Source organism: Trachypithecus francoisi, unplaced genomic scaffold (genome assembly GCF_009764315.1).
Source record: "Trachypithecus francoisi isolate TF-2019V2 unplaced genomic scaffold, Tfra_2.0 Lachesis_group3, whole genome shotgun sequence".
Taxonomy (NCBI): domain Eukaryota; kingdom Metazoa; phylum Chordata; class Mammalia; order Primates; family Cercopithecidae; genus Trachypithecus; species Trachypithecus francoisi.
In genome coordinates, this window is record NW_022681468.1 from 15,040,969 (window position 1) to 15,057,427 (window position 16,459).

The 16,459-nt window shown below is 43.4% G+C and overlaps 1 protein-coding gene and 1 long non-coding RNA gene across 6 annotated transcripts in view; one reads left to right on the forward strand and one right to left on the reverse strand.

Moving 5' to 3' along the window:
* Positions 1–16,459, reverse strand: part of LOC117071531 — a 73,784-nt gene that overhangs the window by 43,782 nt on the left and 13,543 nt on the right. For 2 of the 4 annotated variants that reach the window (XR_004432342.1, XR_004432341.1), the window contains exon 2: positions 15,109–15,166. The exons of the other annotated variants lie outside the window; for them this stretch is intronic. This is a non-coding gene — a long non-coding RNA (uncharacterized LOC117071531). The remainder of the gene's footprint in view (positions 1–15,108; positions 15,167–16,459) is intronic. 4 annotated transcript variants of the gene reach the window in all.
* TC2N (tandem C2 domains, nuclear) overlaps positions 1–16,459 on the forward strand; it is an 88,538-nt gene that overhangs the window by 1,561 nt on the left and 70,518 nt on the right. The window contains exon 2 of one of the 2 annotated variants that reach the window (XM_033191563.1): positions 8,894–8,998. The exons of the other annotated variant lie outside the window; for it this stretch is intronic. The gene's annotated coding sequence lies outside the window, so the exon portion shown is untranslated. The remainder of the gene's footprint in view (positions 1–8,893; positions 8,999–16,459) is intronic. 2 annotated transcript variants of the gene reach the window in all.

A 16,459-nucleotide genomic window follows, 5' to 3' on the forward strand; every position in this document is an offset into this window, starting at 1 on the left:
CCTTTAATAACTTTTTAATAACTTTAAAAAGTTATTAAAACTTTATAAAAAGTTAATTTAAAACTTTAATAACTTTTTAATAATATCTTTATCCAAGGATTTATGCAGCATACAAGACAAAACTGGAATATAATGTGGTAGGTGCAGTAGCAGGGTCAACAAAACTTATTTTAGTTAGATTTTAAAAATTATGAAGACATCTATTTTATACAAGAAAAATTCTTAGGAACATTTATAGACATGTGTTTGAAATTTAGAGTAAGTTGCCTCTGCTTAGAATTATTAAATATTTTGAAACACTAATAAATGCTAGATAAACTTTTTTTTTATTTTGGTACAATTTGTGTTTACTTTAAATGTAATATTTTCTTATCTGAAAAAAAAAGTGAGCACTTAGCAAATCTCTTCATTATTTTGGAATTGGCCAATGCTCATAAACTACAAACAAATATACAGATTGTTCCTTGTGCTGATATTTTTGTTTTCAGATTTCTTGGTCCTGTTACTTAACAAATGACTGATATCTTTGTTGGAATCCCTGAACATAGCTAAAAGATTTTTTATTTTTATTTTTTATTTTTAATAACCAAGAGGCTCCAAGACAAAGGAGTGTACAGAGGCAAAATTTATTACTTTGGTAGCTTTTGCTGGGATGAAAGCCTCCAGTTAGAATGTTTGACTTACTAATGGTTCTTAATAATGAATCTTAGCCAGCAGCCATCAGAGAAATAAATCATTAAAGTGAAAAAATAGGTGTCAATACAGGAATGATCTACTGAATTGCCATTATTGGTGTTCTTTCAGAGGAGAACTGCATGTTGACAGGCAGTGACTTTTTCAGGAATTTGGAATATTCTTGAGCAATAATGTAAAGATGAAGGCAGGGGGGCCAGGCACAGGGGCTCATGCCTGTAATCCCAGCACTCTGGGAGGCCAAGTGGGCAGATTAGTTGAGGCCAGGAGTTCGAGACCAGCCTGGCCGACATGGTGAAACCCGTCTCTGCTAAAAATACAAAATTAGGTGGGAGTGGTGGCACACACTTATAATCCCAGCTACTCAGAGACTGAGGCAGGAGAATTGCTTGAACCCGGGAGGCAGAGGTTGCAGTGAGCCGAGATTGCGCCACTGCATTTCAGCCTGGGTGACAGAGTGAGACTCTGTCTCAAAAAACAAACAAAAAAAAAGATGAAGGCAGGGTAAATTGTACACACATGCAAATACCAGTGTCATTATGATACCTATTTATTAGGATTTGAGAAATTAATTAATATTGATTTAAGGCCACAGAGTCATTGGATCACTTGATTCTGTTTAAAAGAAGTTTTTGTTTGGGTAGGATTGTTTTGGTTTCAACCTGTTCCTTTTTTCTAAGTCTTCCTTTCCAATCTTCTACTCAGAATGAATTTAACATTGCAAAACTGGCTTGTATCACAATAACTACTATGCCTTAAAATAGAATAGGTGCTTTGGGATCTTTGGAGTTTTAATGTACGAATCATTCATAATTTATCCCTCAAGCGAGTGTGGATTGTTTTATTTGTGAATGTTCTACATCCCCTGATCTGAAAACTTGCCAAAAAAGGCATCCCTGAGATAAAGGAGGGACCCCTTTTAGAGGCCTCCTTCCCCCACTCCCCAACAAGCATGGAAATAAAGCAAAATCTTGAGTTCCTGCAAGGGAAATTCCAGGCACCCAGCTAGCCCTGAGAAGTAAGGAGCAACTTGATAAGCAAGAAGGTAATAGTAGCTTAAAACAATAGTCAGGGAAGTTAGAGTTGTAGAAACTAAAGGTAACATCTTAACATATCCCTGAGTTGTTTTTCAGAAACCCAGACCCCCACCAAATGGATCCCCTGGCATGCAGACCTCAGATAAGGGAGAACTGAGGACTGAATTCTGACCTCTGTTCTTTATTCTATTTTTTTTTGCCAGGGTCTGGTTCTGTTGCCCAGGTTGGAGTGTAGTGGCGTAATCACAGCTCACCGCAGCCTCGACCTTCTGTCCTGTGATCCTCCCATCTCAGCCTTTCAAGTAGCTGGGACTACAGCCATGTGCCACCATGTCTGGCTAATTGTTTACTTTTTTTTTTGTAGAGATGGGGTCTGGGGTCTCGCTTTTTTGCCCAGGCTGACCTTGAGCTTCTGGCATCAAGTGATCCTTTCACCTTGGCCTCCTAAAGTGCTAGGATTACAGCTGTGATCCACCATGCCCGGCCTCCATTCTTTGTTCTAAACTTTTTCCTGAAGGACCTGCAGGAAGTCACACCCACGGGCCAGACCCCACACTCTTTTCTGCCAAACCCAAGTCTTTTGACAAAGCTTCCCTTCTTTGCAAATAAAATCTTTGAATCTACCTAGGACCTTGTAAGCCCCCAACTCCAAGCTATCTCACCTTTTTAGGCCAAACCGGTATATAACCTCCATGTATCAATTTACAATTTTGCTTGTAAATTCCACTTTCCTGAAGTTTACCCTTTAGAAACCCTTGCTTGTAAGCCATTGGGAAGATCAGGTCTTAGGTGTGAGCTGCCCAATTCTCCTTGCTTGGTGTCTCGCAAATCAATCCCCTTCCTTCCTCGACTAGAAAACCTTGATGTGAACATTTGGCCTTACTGCGCTAGGCAAGCCGACTCCAGTTTGGTTTGGTAATGTCATCGAAACCAAGCTATGACATTTGTAGATACCTTAGATCTTTATGGTGATGCTGTAACCTCGTAGTTTTGTTTTGTCTTATTTTGTTTTGTTCTAGTTCCACTTTTAAAAAGATCTCATGGAGGTTTCTGCCCCAAGGCTGGCATTTCCACACAGCCAGTCTTTCTAAGCCAGTCTTTCCATACCAGTCTTTCTAAGAAGCAGCCCTATGGGCCAGTAACAGTTACATTTTTGTTGAGCAAAGGCATTATTAAAATCATCATCTACATCTCTCAGTAAAACCATAGTTAGGGAGATCCTTTCAGCTCAGAAGTCATACAGAGAGGTAGACTCCTTTGCTTCTGGCTTTTTTTTTTTTTTGGTCTGTTGGAACTTTGGAATGTGTTATCTTTTTAGGGACTTCAATGCGATTAAAAAAAAGAATCCGGGACATTATTTTTCACCATAAAAGCTGGGACTTTTCATCAGTAGGTGGTGAAGAGTTCCCAGGTGTACTCCAAGAAGTTGTGGAACAATAAGGCACACCAAAAAGAAGCAGGCTGCCTCATTTGGCGTGACTGCAGGGATGGGGCAGGCCACAGGGAGGAGAGGAAGTGGCTCCTTCCAGCAAATGCTGAGCCAAGGTGCCCTGTGCTGCTCACACTTGATCTGCAGCGGCAGGAGGCTTCCATCCTGGGAAATCGCCTCAAGGCTGCTCTTGATCTTAATTTTCACCAGATTTCCCTCAGCTCCACTCCACTCCTTTGCCGATTCAACAAAGACCAACAAACCTGTTGATGGCTGAGGTGAAAACTAAGAGGAGGTGGAGATGTGGCTGATTCTCTTTCTCTTTCTCTTCCTCTTCCTCCCTGGGTCAAACTCTGAATCCATGCTTTCTTTTTTTTTCTTTTTTTTTTTGAGACAGAGTCTTACTCTGTCACCCAGGCTGGAGTGCAGTGGTGTGATCTCAGCTCACTGCAACCTCTGTCTCCTAGGCTTAAGCAATCCTAACACCTCAGCCTCCCAAGTAGGTGGGAACACAGGTGCCCGCTTGGCTGATTTTTTGTATTTTTGGTAAAGATGGGGTTTTGCCATGTTGCCCAGGCTGGTCTCAATCTCCTGAGCTCAAGTGATCTGCCCACCTCAGCCTCCCAAAGTGCTGGGATTAAAGGTATGAGCCACCACACCCAGTCTATAATTTAAGACCAATTGTTTAAAATTAGTTAAAATTACAAAATTGAGTTGCTGAGTCAGATGCAATGCATATATATATATATATGTATGTTTTTTTTTTTTTTCCAACAACATGGTTTCACTCTGTCACCCAGGCTGCAGTGCAGTGGCACGATATTGGCTCACTGCAACTTCCGCCTTCCAGGCTCAAGTGATCCTTCTACCTCAGCTTCCCAAGTAGCTGGGATTACAGACACCGGCCACCAGGCCTGGCTAATTTTTGTATTTTTAGTAAAAACAGGGTTTCACCATGTTGGCCAGGCTGGTCTTGAACTCCTGACCTCAAGTGATCCACCTGCCTCAGACTCCCAAAGTGCTGAGATTACAGGCATCAGCCATCATGTCCGGCTGCTGTTTACTTCTGCATAAGAGTTGGTGACCCCTTTGCTTCCCTCCACTTCCTCCTCTTGTTTCTTCCCCTGCCTCTCTTCTCTCTCTTCTTTCTTTCTCTGCACTGGCCCACCTTCCCCTTCACCTGTTCTCCCAAAGTTGCAAGGCGGTAGTCAGGGTTAGGTCCTGTCCAGTGAAAGCAAAGCTGGGTCCAAGGGACAAAGTACAAAGCTTTTTACGCATTATTACTTCTTCTCCCTTAAATTCCTCTTTTCTTCTCTCCTAAGCACACAGAAGCAGTCTCTAGAACATCTCTTCCTGAGCAAAGTCATAGCTTTTTGTTGTTGTTGTTACTTGCCCTCTTCCTGTTCCTGCTTTAAAAAAGAAAGTATCTGTATCCACTTATGTGAACATGGTACTTTCTTGTGGCTGTTCTTCCGAAGACTCATTCTCTGGGTTCTTTTTGATTTCCAGTCTCTCCATCCTAGAGTCAATTTCCTTCATTCCAATACCCCTCGTCAGAGATCCAGGCTACCCCCATTCATTCCCAAACATGGACTTCCAGACATCTTTCCAGCACTCCCTTTGTCCCACTCCATTATGGTATCCAGTGGCTTGACATGATGCTTCTGTTCTTCATGTAATCTAGAGCAGAGAGCCTGGCAAAAACTGAAGTCTCTTTAAACACAAGACAGTACACAGTCTCCAGAGGCCACAGTCTCCTTGCCAGTCACAAAGAACTCCTAACTGCTTTGTAAAATGTAGTCCATCCCTCTTCACAAATTCACAGATTACAGTTATTCATCCAAATAATTTCCACATACTACATAAAGGGTTTCATGGACAGTAGCCTTGATTCAGATCAACCTGTATCTCTGCAACCCTCACTACAGACCACTTTTTCACAGTGGAGTTGCTATTTGGCTATGGCTTAAAGGATGACCCAGAATTCCTCAAGCACAGAGAGAGGGGAAGGGCACTAAGAAGACAAGTGTCATTGGAACAGAGGATACAAGGATGTGTGTATGTCAGGAAGGGATAAAAGTTGAGGCTAGATTATCCAGAACACTATTCACCTAGCTGAGTTTGGACTTCATATTGTGCAGGTCAGCATTTCACAGAAGACTAGCCCATGAAGATGCTAATCAACACTCCAAGATCAAGGAGCTCATTTATTTAATAAGTTGGGGAATTTGAATGCTGAATCCCCTTTTCAAATAGTCACAGTTGATTTTAGAAAATGGAAGCCTCTGAGAAGTCCTGCAATGAAAAGCAAACCTGCTTAATTTCGTATAAAGGTTAATCCAACTTATTTTTGTGCAAGGAAATGATTTCCCCCCTTCCCCAGGCCCCTACCCCCCATAACAACTATTAACATCCCAGGAACAACTTTCCTTGGAGTCTGGAATTGCTGCTGTCTGCTATGGGAAGCTGTGGTGAGGTTTTAATTTTGCTTTCATTTTTAATTAGGGCAAACACATCATCTTGTTTTCCACTTTGGAAATGGTGTATAGAGGAAGGGGAGATGAGAGTTAAGAAAAATAATTGCAGTTGTTCACATAAGAGACATTATTCCTAAAGTGATCTTTCTAAAGAGTCAGGCTGGCTAGGTCCTTACTTAGAACCCTACTGACATTCCCTCTGCCCACAGGCCCACAGACTAAGTTTCAAACTCCTGAATAGGACTGACAAAACCTTCTGTGATCTGGTTCCTGCTCGATTCTCCAGTTCCAGCTCCTACCACTTTCCCCTCCTTTAGAACAAATTCTCGAAGAAACAAACACATCCCTGACAAACCGGAATGGCTGAGGTACTCCCTCCAGCTGCTCCTATCTGAGCTCTTCTCATTGGCTGGAATGCAGTTCTTCTCTTTGCCCACTTGGCAAATGCCTATTTATCTTTCAACAGAGATCAGCCTCTCTAGGAACTTTCCAGAGCCATCCCTGACCTGTGTGGTCTGTGCAGCCCACCAAGCCCCCACCCCTGTGTAGAGGGAGTCACTCCTTCTGTATTACCAGTGCCGCTGTGGTGTAGTTTCCACCTGGGGTTCTAAAATGCAAATTCCAGCATGATACTATTTGTGTGTTGTTCATAATGTAGACTTACAGCCTAGCACAGTGCCTGGCCCATAGTAGGTGGTCAGTGTCAGTAGGTTGAGTAGAATGCGATGATGGGAAAATGCAGAGAAGGGGAAAGCTTCAAGAGAAATGGAATAGGTGGAATCAATAGGTCTTGGTGATTGATTGGGTATGGCGGCTTAGGGAGCCAAAGGACATCCTGAGTAGGCTAAAGACCTCAGGAGGAGGAGTTTTGGTAGAAGGGAAAGGTGAATGTCATTTTAAACTTGCTTCTTTTTTTAAATTTTTATGTTTTGTTAAGGTAATACATACAGTTAAATGGATAGATCTTAACTACAGAGTTTGACAAATGAAACATGCTGAATCGAAGATGGCCATATTTGGGTGACGGTATTGTGAAGATGGCCAGCAGTGTGTATCAAAGCACAGAGTCTGGTGCTACAGACTGAGCTCTGGGGTCCTTGTGGGAAGTGACACTGGGTGCAGATGAGGCGACCCCCTGCGGTGAGAAGCTCCAAATATCCCAGTACCCCGAGGTGGCTCCAGTTACTGGGATATTTGGATCTCTCTCACTAATCACTAGGATGTTTTCATCTTCCTTTGGCTGTTTTCTGCATTTGTTTTGGCTGGGCTGGGCTTCCCTCTTGTTGTTTGGGCTGTTAAAGGATTAGAAACTATGCTGGAGAGTGCAAGGGACACGGAATGGGATGGCCACAGTTAATTGGGAACATGTGTAGAGGACCCACTCTTTGATCTGCATGACCACGCTTATGAAAGCAGTTTCTTCATCCACTCACAGGGAGTCAGTCCATCACTTCCTGAGTGAGTGACAAAGTTCCTATCCCTGATGACTAGGGCCACCACACACAACAGATGAGGAAAGAATTCTAAGATAAACAAAAATGACTCATAGCATAATATGAAAACTGAAACGTGCATTAACCAAGCTATCTCTGCATCCTGAAGCAGCAGAGTCTTTTGCTAACGATCTCATTAGGCAAATAAGTGTTCTCAGTTGGAGGTTAGCATTCATTTGCCCCAAAGTATACTGCATTTAATTAAATGTACAGGAAAAATTCTCCTGGCCAGAGGAGTTATGGTGATGTGACAGGAAGATCCCTGTCTGAAAGTCTAGACATCTTTGGTTCTTTGTCCAATTCTCTCTGCTGTGTGACCTAGGGCAAGTCATCTGGCCTCTCTGAGCCTCAGATCCTTCTTTGGTAACCTGCAGAAGATGTTGATGTCAGCTGGACGCGGTGGCTCACGTCTGTAATCCCAGCACTTTGGGAGGCCGAAGCGGGTGGATCATGAGGTCAGGAGATCAAGACCATCCTGGCTAACACAGTGAAACCCTGTCTCTACTAAAAATACAAAAAATTAGCCGGGCGTGGTGGCGGGTGCCTGTGGTCCCAGCTACTGGGGAGGCTGAGGCAGGAGAATGGCATGAATCCAGGAGGCGGAGCTTGCAGTGAGCTGAAATCGCACCGTTGCACTCCAGCCTGGGCGACAGAGCAAGACTCCATCTCAAAAAAAAAAAAAAAAAAGATGTCGGTGTCAACCCTGAATCCTGTATTTACTCAACTTCTCAACAAATATTCTTGGTTGGGAGTGGTGGCTCATGCCGGTAATCTCAGCACTTTGGGAGGCTGAGGCTGGTGGATTGCTTGAGGCCAGAGGTTTGAGACCAGCCTAAGAAATACGGTGAAACCCCATCTTTACCAAAAAAAAAAAAAAGAAGAAAAAAAAAAAGAAGAAGAAGGAGAAGCAGAAGAAGAAGCAGAAGCAGGAGGAGGAGGAGAGGAGGAGGAGGAGGAGGAGGAGGAGGAGGAGGAGGAGGAAAGAATCAGCCAAGCATAATGGTGCATGCCTGTGGTCCCAGCTACTCAAGAGGTTGAAGTAGGATCACTTAAGCCCAAGAAGTTGAGGCTGCAGTGAGCCATGATGGCACCAATGCATTCCAGCCTGGGCAACAGAGCAATACCCTATCTCAAAAAACAAACAAACAAACAACAACAACAACCCAAATATTCTTCAAGCTTCCACTCTGTTCTGGGCACTGAGCTGGTTAAATATCCCTGCATGAACAACTTCTTGCTCTGGTCCCTGCCCAAACAGCTGTTACTCCCAACTCAAAAGCATGGCTCTGTTCTTTACGCCAAACTTGGAGAAGTGGGCTGGGTACCACTCTGGTTCTTTATAGGGATTTTGTTGTGGTTCAGGTGACTGAACATCATAGTGCCAATCTGTTGCCAATAGTGGAAGGAATGCTGGGATTGGAGTTGAATAGACCTGGATTTGGGTCTCAACCCTGCCACTTACTAGTTTGTGACCTGGACTAATTTACTGAGGTTCTTTGAGCCTCACTTTTCTCATCTGTTAAATGGGGATAATAATACCTCCTCCAGTTGTTTTGAGAAATAAGGTGATGTGTGGAGGTGCTTGGTGTCTTTCTTCCCTATTATCTGAGCAAGCAGCTGGTACCCCTACATCTTTCCTCACTTCAAACTTACAAGCCATTCACCCAAGCCACGACTCGGTTTATAAATGGTTCCTGGAACTTGGGGAACTAAAGTGGCCCCACTTCAGCATTCCCTCAGTGCTTTCCTCTCATTGCATTTCAGAGAGATTTGAAATCAGACCCATTTCCTGGCCGCTTTCTACAAACTGGGAAGGGAGTTTCTAGCAACATTTTCCCTCTGGAAATACACTACGGGTGTACCAGGGAGGTAATTTTAATTATATTTTGTTGAGAATGCTTCCAGAAAAGTATAGAATATAGTCCACGACAACTGAAAGGATCTAGAAATTCTGTCATGAGGGACAAATGCCTTTACAATGAGGACTCTGAGGTTGGAGTTGGGGATTGACTAGCTTCAGGGAAGGCTGGGAGTGAGTGGCAGATTGGCAGATGGGTCTCTTGGTTGATCTACCCCTTGGTCTAGTGCTGTTTCTCATAAACTACAGGATCTTTCTAATCCTAAGCTGTTTTAACTACTTGTATCTCAAGTGATCTAAAAACAATTGGCTTAATCCACAGGGCTCTCCTTGCCTTTTTGTGTTGAAGGATATTCCCTAATTTAGACCACTTCTGTGACCTTTCAAGGCAAGGTAAACTCTGGCGGCACTAGGGACAGCAAAAACCACAAAGAGGCCAGGATATGTGGCCACTCAAATGAGAGTTTAGATAGAATAAGCATCATTGGAAAAGGATGGAGAGACTCCAGAGGCCTTGGTGGAAGATGGACTGCTGCCTCTTCAGTCTAAAGACCTGTGGTGCAGAGAGGGTTCCCACATGGCACTCTGGGCTTTGACATTAATTAGGGTCATGAACAAACAGCCACAATATAGACAGCTCTGAGGACAGGGAAGGCAATTGTTAGTGACACCACATGAGGCCTCCCAGGCACAGCTCTCTCTCCTCCCTATCTTCCTTTTTCCTTCCCTAAACTTACTTTTTTTTTTTGAGACAAGGTCTCACTTTGTCACCCAGGCTGGAGTGCAATGGTGCAATCTCAGCTCATTGTAACTACTTCTGCCTCCTGGGTTCAAGCAATTCTCGTGCCTTGGCCTCCCAAGTAGCTGGAATTACAGGTGTGCACCACCATGCCCAGCTAATTTCTGTATGTTTTAGTAAAGACAGCGTTTCACCATGTTGGCCAGGCTGGTCTCAAACTCCTGATCTCAAGTGATCCACCCACCTCAGCCTCCTGAAATGATGGGATTATAGGTGTGAGCCAGCACGCCTGGCCCCTAAACGTATCTTGAATACCTTTTATATGCCAGGTGCTAGAGCCTTAACCCTGACCCCAAAGAGCTGGTGCTTTTTCCTTCCCTTGTCTCTCTTCATGCTCATCTCTCCACGGTTTGTCCTTCCTTCTGCATCATCTTTTTTTCTCCTCTCTCATATGTCTTCGTTTTATTTGTAACCCAGAAGTCAGCTGTGGTTTCCTGGCCTTTGAGATCTGGATGATATTGCTTTGAACTTACTCCATGCCCTGTGGAATTCCAAAGTCTTCCCACACTTCTAAAACTCCCATGGGAAGTGGAGGGGGCTTTTATTTTCATGGTCACTTCTGACTCCAACCTCGGCACTTCCCTTGGATTCGTTTGGTTCACAGGTCATTTTACCACCGCCACAACTCCCCTCATCCCCCACCATCCAATCGTCTCTTGCCAATTCCCCCTGACATGAGATTCTACTTCTTACTTGATCTCCATAAGAACAAAAATAAACAACACTGTAGTGAGTTGAATAGTGTCCTCCCGAAAACATACGTCCACATGGAATGTGACCTCATTTGGAAATATTGTCTCTGCACATGTAATTAGTCAACTTAAGACGAGGTCATGCTGGAATAGGGTTAGCTCTAAATCCAATGACTGATGTCCTTACAAGAGGACACACAAAGATACACAGAGAAGAGGGCAGCCATGCAAAGATGGAAGCACAGTTGGAGTTTTGAGGCTATAAACCAAGGAACTTCAAGGATTTACATGACCAACAGAAGCTAGGAAGAGGCAGGGAAGGATTCTCCCCTAGAGCCTCTGGAAGGAGCATGGCCCTGCTGACTCCTTGATTTTGGACTTCTGGCCTCCAGAACTGTGAAAGAATAAACATCTGTTGTTTTAAGTCACTCGGTTTGTGGTACATTGTACAGCAGCCCTAGAAATGAATACATTCCATTTGCATTTGGGTGTGTAGGCAAATTTCCTGAGGATTTGAGAGTGGAGGGTAGGACAGAAGGGAACCTGCTTTTCAGCTCTCCATCCCTGCTGTTCCACTGGCTCCCACTTCAACCACCCATCCTTCCTTCCCCTACTCAACTTGTTTCTTCATCTCCTCTTTCTACAGAGTCCCCAAACTCCAAATTCATCCCACTCTATTATGCAGAACTCCAGCTCCCAAACTCAGCTCCCAGCCCACTGTTCAGGTCAGAAACCCTCCAGATCCTCAGCTGCACAAAAATACATTGCAAGGAATAGCAGTCTCCTCTCAGAAGGGAGAGGTGAGATTAAAAAGTTATCCCTGTCTCTTCCTGGGGAAGACTGGCTCCTTCTCTATTTCCTGTCCTTCAGTCTAGCAGAGGCAATGGGGTGGGCTGCGCCAGGGTTTGCTCTCCCTTATTCCTCAGAATGTTCAGGCTATGGATTGTGAAAGTCGAGAGGGACCTGTTCATCTGTCAGTTAAGTCTAGACGGATAAGACTGTCCCCTGTGTCCGGATGCTTCCCTGAACACTTCAAGGAGATACTAAAGGAACACAAGAGGTTGTCCCTCCCTAGAGGAACACTCCAAAGACAACCCTTAGTCTTTCTTCTTTAAAAAGCTTTGTTCAGTTTGTTTGGTCTTTTGCATCTTCAAATAGGAATCTCTTTTGTTCTACCCCCCTCCTCCCTGTCCCCCTCCTCCTCCTCCTCTTCCACCTCCTTCTCCTCCTCCTCCACCTACTCCTTCTCCTCCACCTCCTCTTTCTCCTCCCCCTCCCCCTCCCCCTCCTCCTCCTCATCTTATGTGTAGGACTTTTAAAAGTTCTGTCACTTATTATTTTATTTTTTTTCTTATCCTCGTACATTTCTAAGATCCATGGGTAAGTATTTTTCCTTCCAGTTTCTATAGGAAATAAGGAAAATCAAGCCCAGGGTAAAGTAAGTTGCCCAAGATTATCTGTGTTTGTCACAGAACTTGCCCTAAACTCTAAGCCAGTACCCTTCCTGCAAACCCCATAGCTTTCTTAGAGTGGTCAGAAGCTGTGCCTTTAGCCTGGAAAAACTTATTTAATTTAGATCAGCCATCTGCTGTTAGAGCTAGAGCTGAAGTTTGGTTCCACTTCAAAACCATGCTGTGTTTTAAGAACAGACTTCTAACCTAATTTTAAATTTAAGTTTATAAATCAGTTTTTAAAACTCTGTATTTTGACTCTGGATTCAGAGAAATATTCTTACTAGGTTACACGAATATTTTGAAACTCAGTACTTACTTTTTTTTTAATTCAATAAAAGTTTGCACAAACAATGCATCCCACAGGAGAAGCTTATGCCAGATCCCAGATGTTTAACACGTTTGCTTCAGATATTAAGAGTTCATGGCCTCTTGTGCTTGTTAAACCAAAAAATGTAAGCCCATAGAAATGATTTTTAATAACTAGGAGTGCTGCAAGGTCAGGCTGAATTCTGGGCAAACACAGAACTTCAATAACTTCAATAACTTTTTTGATCACAGATTGTGTGTGTGTGTGTGTGTATAGTTAAAAAAAAAAATCCAAGCAGAGAATTCAATGAAGGGCAGCATGAACTCTTACTTTTGACTCAATTTCACTTCAATTGATACATGCAGAAATGTTTAAAAAGTTCCTTTTCTAATTTTGACATCGACTACCTAGTTTGTGATCACTTACCTGGGTCTGCCATGCAATGAACCAACCATCTACTACTGAGTCTTGTTGTTCAGAATGCCATTATCACAGTGAACATCTACTGGGGACTGACTGTGCCAATAATCATGCTGTGCATATGTTATACCATTTAACCCTCGTACCTGGCACCTTCACTCCTACACTCTGAGTCCCAGCCACCTTCCTCTCTCACCTTGATTATAGGCAGAATTAGTTACCTGGTCCCTCTGCCTTCACCTCTGCCCCTGTCCCTTCCACTCTATTCTCAACCCAACAGTTGGAGCGATCCGTACTAAAAAAATCAGTTCATGTCATTCCTCAACTCCAAACTCTCCAATGGCTTCTCAGCCTATTTAGAGTAGCAGCAAATGTTTAATAACAGCCATGCCATCTCCTTTACCTCATGTTCTTTTTTGTTTGTTTGTTTGTTTTTTAGGAAGAATCTCGCTCTGTCGCCCAGGCTGGAGTACAGAGGCGTGATCTTGGCTCACTGCAAGCTCCTCCTCCTGGGTTCATGCCATTCTCCTGCCTCAGCCTCCCGAGTAGCTGGGACTATAGGCGCCCACCACCACACCTGGCTAATTTTTTGTATTTTTCGTAGAGATGGCGTTTCACTGTGTTAGCCAGGATAGTCTCAATCTCCTGACCTCATGATCCACCCTCTCAGCCTCCCAAAGTGCTGGGATTACAGGCGTGAGCCGCTGGGCCAGGCCAACTCTACCCCATGTTCTTCTGCCCTCTCTTCCTACCCTTCTCTCTCTCTCTCTCTTGCTCCAGTGGCTCTGGCCCTCTCACTGTTCCTCAAACATGTCATGCAACTTTCTTGATATGGTATGGTTCACTGGCCAAGCAAAGATTAAAGCACACACATTATATTACATCTATTAAGGTAGAAAAGTGGGACATCATTTGTTTTAAACAACAAGTTAGTGATCTGTTGGTGGGGGTAACACAATTCAAAAATTCATGATAATCTATTCTTTCACAATAATCTTTGCTTTAGGAAATGTGATCAAAGACAGGTTTCCCGATTGAAAAAGTTAAGGCTAGTGAGGCAGAGCATATATATATATATATATATATATTTTTTTTTTTTGAGACGGAGTTTCACTCTTGTTGCTCAGGCTGGAGTGAAATGGCATGATCTCTGCTCACCGCAACCTCTGCCTCCCAGGTTCAAGCGATTCTCCTGCCTCAACCTCCCAAGTAGCTGGGACTACAGGCATGCACCACCATGCCTGGCTAATTTTTTTTTGTATTTTTAGTAGAGATGGGGTTTCTCCAAGTTGGTCAGGCTGGTCTCAAACTCCCAACCTCAGGTGATCTGCCCACCTCGGCCTCCCAAAGTGCTGGGATTACAGGCGTGAGCCACCACGTCTGGCCACGTTTTTATTTCAATAGAATATGCCTATTGCTAGGAGGCTGTCTGTTTTCATCTGCTGGACATTATGGGAATCTAGAATCCGTGATTAACTTATTGAACCATTGAATGAGCAATGATACTTGAAAACTAAGGCTATCTTGAATAGTTAGAAAATGAATCATTTTGGGAAATGTACTTCAGATAATTCAGATAATACTTTTTGAAGCACTAAACCTTTAAATAACTTTATTCATTTTGATGGATGCTAAAAATAAACTGTGGACCACTTTTTGTCTTAGTAGCTAGACTCCATGTATAGAGTTTTACTTCATGATGATTCAGGATAAACATTGGTGGCATAATACAGTGTGGAGGTCTGTTTGCCCGTATGCTGAATGGCACCAGGCTACTGTGCTTCTTGGATCTGCATGTCTTCTTTGAATAATTTTACATAGGCATTTGGGAAGAGAAAAAGAAGCTATAAATAAGCAATTTTCAGCCTGAGAATTTTGTGGGAGCCTCAGCCATAGTGATACTTCAAAGGGACAGGTAAGGTTATGTGCTAATTATAAGTGAAAGAGCCTTAGGTGATTTTTAAAATCTCCTTCTTCATTCCGATGGTACCGCAACAGCATCAAATAGCTCTAGAGCACTGGCCACTTACAGAACTTGGGACCAGAGACACGCTGACACACTATTTAGACCAAACAGAGGGAGAACAACCAAAGAAAGTTTGGAGAGGTACTCTCCACAAATTCCACTCACTTTACAGTTTGTTTACAGGAAGCTCTGTTCATGACACTGAAATTGTCATTCAGCCCAAGATGAATGTAAGTTGCCAATGTTAATATTTATACACATCCTGTATTATTGTTAAGTGGTCTTCATTATGTAATTCGCATTTAAATAGTCCTTTAGAACAGTGGTCCCCAATATTTTTGCAGCAGGACCAGTTTCATGGAAGACAATTTTTCCATGGTGAGGGGATGGTTTGGGGATGATTCAAGCACATTACATTTATTGTGAACTTTATTTCTATTATTATTACATTATAATGTATAATGAAATAATTATACATCTCACCATAATGTAGAATCAGTGGGAGCCCTCAGCTTGTTTTCCTGCAACTAGATGGTCCCACCTGGGGGTAATGAGAGACAGTGATAGATCATCAGGCATTAGATACTGTTTTCTTTTTTTTTCAAGATGGAGTCTTGCTCTGTCACCCAAGCTGGAGTGCAGTGGTGCAATCTCGGGTCACTGCAACCTCCACCTTCCAAATTCAAGCAATTCTCCTGCCTCAGACTCCTGAGTCGCTGGGATTATAGACACCCGCCACCACATCTGGCTAATTTTTGTATTTTTAGTAGAGAAGGGGTTTCACAACGTTGGCCAGGCTGGTCTTAAACTCCTGACCTCACGATCTGCCCGCCTTGGCCTCCCAAAGTGGTGGGATTACAGGTGTGAGCCACTGCGGTCTGGGCAGGCATTAGATTCTCATAAGGAGCATGAAACCTAGATCCCTCATGTGTGCAGTTCACAGTAGAGTTTGTGCTCCTACGAGAATCTAATGCTGCCACTGATCTCACAGGAGGCAGAGCTCAGGTGGCAATATGAGTGATGGGGAGAGGCTGTAAACACAGATGAAGCTTCACTCGCTCACCTGCTGTTCAACTCCTGCTGTGTGGCCTGGTTTCTAATAGGCCACAGACTGGTACTGATCCAAGGCCTGGGGTTTGGGGATCCCCGCTTTATAGTGTATAAAATGCTTTTGTGTTTTTTCTTTCATTCACCAAATATTTATTCAGTATGTACTACACTGTCCTAGGCTTTAAAGTAGACATTGGAAATGCAAAGATGAATATGGCCCCATCCCTCCCCAATTTTTATTTTGATTATCATCATGACTCTGAGAGGTTGCTAAGGCAGCAATTTTAATTATCCCTTTTCTTTTCTTTTCTTTTCTTTTAGGAAAGAGATTGAGGCTCAGGGAGGCTCTTGCAATGTCATCATGTTTAAAAAGTATTAATGCCAGAACTTCAACTCAGGTTTTCTGCCTCTAAATCCCATTTTTTAAACCCAATCTTTTCTTTTCTTTTCTTTTTTTGAGACGGAATTTCACTCTTGTTGCCCAGGCTGGCGTGCAATGGCGCGATCTTGGCTCACTGCAACCTCCACTTCCCAGGTTCAAGTGATTCTCCTGCCTCAGCCTCCTGAGTAGCTGGGATTACAGTCGCGTGCCACCACGCCCAGCTAATTTTTTGTACTTTCAGTAGAGACAGGGTTTCACCATATTAGCCAGGCTGGTCTCAAACTCCTGACCTCAGGTGCTCCACCCACCTTGGCCTCCCAAAGTGCTGGGATTACAGGCATGAGCCACTGTGACTGTGCCTGGCTTCTAAACCCAATCTTTAATGCCATAAACAAATACTCA